This window comes from Miniopterus natalensis, chromosome 11, assembly GCF_054644295.1.
Source record: "Miniopterus natalensis isolate mMinNat1 chromosome 11, mMinNat1.hap1, whole genome shotgun sequence".
Lineage (NCBI taxonomy): Eukaryota > Metazoa > Chordata > Mammalia > Chiroptera > Miniopteridae > Miniopterus > Miniopterus natalensis.
Genome location: NC_142091.1, coordinates 76533505 through 76540703, shown reverse-complemented (window position 1 = coordinate 76540703; position 7199 = coordinate 76533505).

Below are 7199 nucleotides of genomic sequence, written 5' to 3'. Positions count from 1 at the left end.
GTGTGGGGAGTTACAGATTAACCGGCCAGCCCCCAGCGGCAGGCGGGGGCCGGCTCCGAGCCCGCGCAGGGGAGGCTTCCCGGCGCCTTGGCGGGGGCCCAGCGCCTGCGCCTGAGCCGGCCTCCCGCACCCGTTCCCGCGCTCCGCGCGCCCCGCCCGGCCCGGCCCCCCCGGGGCGCGCTGTTCTCGCCGCGGCTGCCAGGCACGTCCCCCGCAGGTGCCAGCCTCCCGCCCGTGACGCGTCCACGGGCGCGCGGGGCACGAAGCTCCGATTACAGGGCCTGCCTTGTGCGCGGGGTCCCGGCCGGGTCCTCACGCCCCGGAATCCGGGGGCCTGGGGAAGAGGAGGGAGGGGGGGACAGGGAAGGGCCCTGCAAGTGGGAGCCCCCCGCCCCACAGCCCATCCTGCGCCCGGGGTCTCAAGCCAGGGACCCCTCGCCTCCCAACTGCTTCGGAAACTTTCCTGGTTTATCCCAGGAGCCCCGGACCGTTGGTCGTCCCAGGCCCCGGCCAGACCCTCCCAGGGCTGGGGTGGGGCGCGGACACCCAGGGGGGTGTCAGACACTCTCCTGGCCGGCCTCTGGCCCACCTGCAGGACGCAGACTGGCCGGTTCTGGGCCTGGAGATTCCCTGTCCCCGGGAAAGGGCAAGAAAAACGAGCTGGGGAGCTCATACCCACGGTGCCCTCCCGACTTTCTGTCTGGTTTTCTTGGACTAGTGGGGACCCCTGTGTCAGCATCTTCTGCCCATGGGGTACACCAGGGACCCATCGCCACGTGGTGCTCAGAGAAGCCAGAAATGCCAGGGAGGCGACGTGAAGGTCCCGGTCAGCACCACCTCCCGCCCCCATAGCCTGGGCCCGCCCTGTGGTCACCGAGGAACAGGACCCCGGACCCCGGAGGCTTCCCGAGCTTGGCAGAGACCCGGCTGTGGACGTGACTTGGGCTGCCAGGCACGGGGGAGCAGCAGGCCCGGCCTCGCCCGTCCACGTGCCCGTCCAGGTCAGGGAGGAGGGGAGCCTTCCCCAGGTCCCCCTTTCCCTCATTCACTCGCTCATCACGTCTCCCCCGCTGCTCCCAGCGACTTTGGAAGCTGGACCTCAGATTATCAGGACTCGGTTCCGAGGTAACAGCAGCCGAGCCCTGGCCGGTCCTCCTGGAGGCCGGGGCTGCACAGAAATGGGGGCTCAGCAGAAGGGGTGCCCGTCCCCTCCCTCCCCCGAAAGCCGGGGCCCGGCGGGGTGGGGGCTGAGGCCGGCCCCCGCAGCCCCTGGGCCGCCTGCCAGGCCAGCCCGGCCACCTCCCCGCCGCCCGCGGCCTCAGGCCTGCAGGCCCAAAGCTGGACATCGGCTGCCCCCTGGTGTCCGCTCGCGGCACCACCGCCAGCAGCCTGGGGCCACCTCGCTGGGGCCTGGGAAAGGACCCCCCAACCCTGGCCAGCCCCCCCCACTCACTCCTCACCACGTGGGTGACTTGGGCAAGGGCCTCGCTCTCCGTGACCCCAAGTCCCCTCAAGTCTAAGATGGGGGTGTCTGCCCAACGAAGCCAGTCACCGGCTGTGTAGGGGGGAAGCTTTATTTTAAAAAACACACAAAAAAACACCCCTAGGTCTTGGGGGTGGGGGGATGTCACTCACACCTTAGTGGGAAACAGCACGCAGGGTGGCCCGGGAGCCAGGGGGCCAAGAGCAGGGAGGGAGAAGGGAGAGACAGGCTGGGGACCCAAGGTGAAGACCACCCGCCCCTCCAACCCCCTCCCCCCCTCCCCTGCCCTCTTCCTCCTTCCCTCCCCCGCCCGCCTTCCCTCCGGCTGCCCTCCAGCCCTCCGCCCCTTCCTCTTTCCCTCCGCTTCCCCCAGCTCCTCCCCTTCCCTTTCCTGCCCTGTCCCCCCACAGCCACGGCCGCCTGTGTCCCAGCGCCCTCTGTCTTCCTTACGCGTCAGTGCCGCCGGTCAAGCCCCCCCTGGGCTGCGGGGCCCCGAGGCCGCCTGCACCTGCCCGCCCCGCCTGCCCACGTCCAGGGGCCTGGGTGACCGGAACCGGGCTCCCGCGCTTCCCGCAGCCAAAGCAGTGACCCTAGCCACCGTTCCCGGCTGGGAGCTGGGGGCTGGGGGCTGGGGCCCGGATGCAGCCCGGCCAGGCAGGAGCCGGGCCTGGGGGGCAGCAGAGACCAAGCAGGCCGGAGGGCCATGTGAGCCCCAACATCTCCATCAGCTGCCACACCCCCAAATAAGCCTGCAACCTAAGGGAAGCCCGGGGTCCACCTCCAAGCCGCCCACAGCCAGGCACAAACACTGAACCTTTGCAGCTACTGGGGTGACCGTGCTATGATGGCGGGAAGTGGGGTACAGTTAGAGCCCCCATCAGGGTCCCCCACAGGTTTGGGATGGGGTGGAGGAGCCTGGGAAGGGAGGGAGATTGAGCCGGGGCAGAAATAGGTGAATAAACCAGGTGGCGCCTGGGCTACAGGCCGCCCGCCCGGTGACACGGGGGTCCAGGGGATTTTCAGGGCCATGACTTGGCCGAGTCCCCCCGGGGGTGGTGGGGGGTCACTCTCACGCCGCCTCTGTTAGCAAAATGGGAGCGAGACGTGGCCAGCCCGGAGCTGAGCAGCGACCAGAGGCCCAGGACAGGAGGCACCCTAGGACCCCCGCCAGGTCCCAGGCGCCAGAGCAGAGAGGAGGCCGCTGCTTAAACTCCCAGAGATGTCCGTGCAGCTGTCCCCAAGAGAAACCAAACGGGGCGCGGAGGGTCCCCGACCTCGGCTGGCCTCCCGGGAGTCCTTCCTGCCGCTTCCTGGATTCTTCGCTGAGTCCCGGTTGTGGGAGGTTCTAGAAGACACTGGATGTGGGGCCAAAGGTCAGAACATGAGGTGTCCCTTCTGTCTGGATGGGACACCAGGAGCACAAGGGGGGACCATGGTCATGCCACTTACCCTGCCTCGGTTTCCCCCAGCCCAGCCCGGTGTGTGGCTGCTCTCCGAGCCCTGCTGCCCTGTGCAGTTCCAAGCCCATCTCTCCCTGGCCCCAGGCTGCCCTCCCGCCCCTCGCTCCCTCCGGGCCCTCGCCAGGCCAGGCTCCCAGCCGCTGGCCATTCCCCCTTCGGCTCCCTGGACGGACAGCCTTCCCTCTGAAATGCCTGTTCCTGTTGGGGTGAGGTGTCCCTCGAGGGAGCCTGGAAGCGGGGCCCCATGACCCTGCAGTACCCCCCAAGCATCTTCCCTTCCTTCCTCTAAGTCAAGGTCCAGAGAGACCCAGGGGATGCCCCACATCCCAGAAATGCCTCAGTCCCAGGCACGCCGGGGCCGCTGGGGCCTGCATGAGGGTCCCCTGCCCCTTCTCTCCTCTGGGTGTACAAGGAAGGGAACATGGCCACCCACAGTGTGCCAGCTGTCACCCGAGGGCCCCGAGGCCTGCCTGTGGCCTCTTACCAGGACACAGCCCCCGGCAGCCTCCCCATCAAGGCCTTTGTCCCTCTCAGTTATGGCCACTGGCTGGTGTGAACCCTGAACGACCCCACCTCACCATGTGGGACCCTGCGCCCCAGCACTGGGCCATGAGTAAGAGGCCTGCACTCGCCCACCCCGGGACCCCCGGCCTCGGCCCTGAGGCCGCCCGCCTTCCGCCGGGACGCCCGGGTGCCTGGGATGTGGCCGTGTGGCTGAAGGCCTCAGTCCCATGAACCCATCCACAGGGTCAATTAGACTAACATGTAGCTGGACAAGGTCCAGCCCCTGCACCCGCCTCCAAGCCCCTTCCCAGACCCTAACCCGGGAGTCTGCTCACAGATCCCAGTTCTGGAAGGTTCCCTGGCACCTGCCAGCCCAGCCCCTCATGGGCACCTACCGAGGGTCTAAGGCTGCCCTCCTGGACCCTCGGCCCAACCACCTCTAAGACAGGGCTGCAGGGGTCGGGGTGTCCCTCATAAGGCCATGATTTCAAGGCCACCAAGCTGCAGCCTGACTGCCCAGGGACACGGGGACAGGAGCACCTGAGGCTGGGGAGCATGGAGGTGGCTGCTGTGGGCGCCCCCTCCTGGCCAAGGCCTGGAACTGCAACTCACCTGGGCTGAGGGGCAGACAGGGGACCCACCTGGGACCCTGCCGCCTGCCCTGGCCCAGCCCCAGCCAAGCCCTCGCTGGAGCCCCTGAAGGGGTGACTGTTGAGGGGGGCCCTTGGGGAATATAAGAGTGATGGGCACTGTTCCCAGCACTTTCCACCGGACCCCTCATCACCCCACGCCTGGGCTCAACTCCAGCCAGGGCCCTTTTGGATGCAGTCGACACCCCAACTCACAGCTCCAGCTCAGACCACCGCCCACATCACACGCTCCTGCAGGACCCGGGTCTCCACCCACCTGAGCCCTGAGTGCCAGCGGGTCCTCCCCCAAGAACCCGCCCTCCCCCCAGCCCCTTCTCGGCTGAGGCAGCTCCGTGGTGGCCGCTCTTCCGGCCCACGCCCAGCCCATCAGGACACCCGTCAGCGCTCCTTCGCTGCATGTGCAGAATCCCACCCCTCGCACCCTCAGCCGCCACCCCCCATCCGAGTCCCTGTCACCTTGTCCAGACTGCAGAAGCGGCCCATCCCCGATGAGCCCCTGGGCCGGGGTCCCCTGCAGAACAGAAGGCAGGCTCGGAGCCCCGCCAGGGCCCTGCTGTGCCCCGAGCCCGGCCTGCGCGCTCATCAGCAGGTCACTTACTTAAGAGCCCGCTGCACACATTGAGTGCCGGCTGCCTCTCCCACACGCACACGCGCAAACACACACGCACACTCACGGGCACTCAGGCGCACTGTAATGCCAGCTACATGGGGCAGTCGGTTCTGTGGGCTGACTAGCCCAAGCACCAGGTGTGGAGCCCAGCACACAGTGGGTGCTTAATAAAGGTTTGCCTGTTTTATGGCCCATTCCCAGTTCAGAATCCCTCTGGCCCCTCGGGTCCTTCCAGCTCTGGGACACTCGCAGGGGTCTCTACCCTCCAGCACACGAGCCAGGGTGGCCCTCCTGGGGCACATCTCATCCTGCTCCTCCCACCCCCAGCCCTTCTGGGGTGCCCCAGGGCCTTATGGTGACCTGCAAGGCCCTCCGAGATCGGGGCTTCACCGCCCCTCTCCAGACTCAACCCCACCAAGGGTTCTCAGTTCTAAACACCCCAAGCTTTGGCCTTGTCCATGCTCTTCCCTCCGCCTGGCGTGCCCTTCCCACACCCGCCAGTTTGCATTCACCTCCTCTGAGAAGCCCTCCTCCAGCCCCACCTCAGATCCCTTCTCGGCCTGGCTCAGCCATTCCTAGCAGAGTTTCTCGAGGGGCCCTGGAGGCTGTGGACGCCCTGGGGTCGAGCATGGGCTCTGGGGGGACGCAGAGAGTTTGTTGAGCGGCTAAGTGAGCGGGTGAGCCCCACAGGACTGCAGCCAAAGCCATCGCTGTGGAGAAGGAACCCGGTCCCAGGGCAGGACTCCGGGTGCCTGGCTCCTCACCTGGCCCGCGGGCCGCTTTCCCACAGTCCCTCGGGACCAGGAAGCTGCCCGCCCACCCTCCCCGAGCCGCTGGGCAGGGACTAGGCTGGGTCCGACTGCCTCTGCTCGCTTCGCACCACCTGTAGGCCTGTGACGCAGGAGGAAGGAGAGGTGAGTAACCAGCCCCTTCCCGCCACCCCACAAGCTCCCCAGAGCCCTGGGCAGGCTGGAGACGCCCACCCTCTGCCCGGGAAACCGAGGGGGCACCAGTTGATGCTCCAAGCTCCTGGCAAGCCTGTGGGAAGCAGCCAGGCTGGGGCCCTGTCAACCCCGGGGCTCTGGAGCCTCCTGGGAACAGTCCCTCGTCCCTGCCTTCTTGGATCAGGGAACCATAGGCTCCCCCCTCCCCCAAGAGCCCCGAATCTAAGACACCTGAGCCGTTGCCACGCCCCTTCCCCGGGCCAGCGCCCTGGCAGCCCTTCCAGGTAAGCAGGGCTGGTGGCAGGCCTGGGCCTGGGCTGTCTTGCTCTCAATACCTCTGAGGTTGGCAGAGAGCCGGGCACTCTGTCCTCAGGTACAAACGCATGTCCCCCATGGGCAATGTTCAGACTGAAACCTTCCTCTCACTCAGCCCTCTGTTAACTCTGGGCCGCCGCCCCGCCCCTAAAGGCACTGTGAGTGGTGCTGGGGCTCCCAGCTCCGCCCTTGCCCACTGGCACATGGGCCTGCTCCAGGCCCTCCAGGGGGACTGGGCACCACAGGACCGGCTCCCAGGCTGTCTGCCCCACCAGTCTCAGGCCCCTTGCGGTTTTCTGCCCCTCTAAGCTGTAGTTGGCACCTATCAGAGGGGACTTTGGTTTTGAAATCTGGGCCTGTGGCCTGGCTCTGAGCTGCTGGGCAGGGGGTGACTAGGTCCCAGGTGGGCATCTGGTTACTTCACTGGGGAACTGTGGCCAGAGGAAGCTGAGTCTGTGGCTCCCCAGGGCTCCAGCAGGGGCTCCCTGAGCCTGGAAAGCCCCCAGCCCCTTGCCAGACCCCCCCCCCAGCCGTCTGCCAGCCCCAAAAGCCCTGCAGAGGGACCTCTCGAAGCCACCTGTATCTTCATAGCAAGTGGCTCTGGTGGCCCCAACAGAGGGAGCGGGAGCGGGATCACCGCATTGTGACTTGGGGAAACTGACATCCCTGTTCCTTCCACAAGCTCCCTGGTGGGGGGCGAGGTTCCCAGAAATGCTCGTTTCCTCTGGGTCTCTGGCCCCTCCCTTCCCCTTCCCTCCACCCCCCTCCCTCTCCCTTTCCCTACTCCAGGCCCGCACTGGACACCCCGTGCTGCTGGAGGGGGTCAGATTTCCTGCCTCCCGTGGGAACTGGGAGATATGGGAGCCGGGAGAGCCTGGGCAAAGTCAAGCCCAGGGGGGAGGCAGCCGAGGGGAATGCCCGGGCTGTGGGGTGGGGCCCGCCGGGGGAGTGTCGGGCTCAGGCCAATGAGAGCAAGGAGGCTGCACGCAGGCAAGGACAGGGACTGGGGTGTCCCTGAGAGGGTGGGTGTCCCTGGTCTCCCTGGGAGGGCCGGAGTCTCAGGTCAACCAGAGAGGGTGGGACCACGAGCCCAGCTCCAATGGGCCGGGTTTGAATTCACCCAGGAGGACTCACTGCACCGCACCAGTGCCCAGGCTGAACCCTGCCAAGACAGGTACCCCGGTCACTGGGGTGAGGGCAGCCCCTGCCCAGCCAGATGCCCCTGACCTGCCC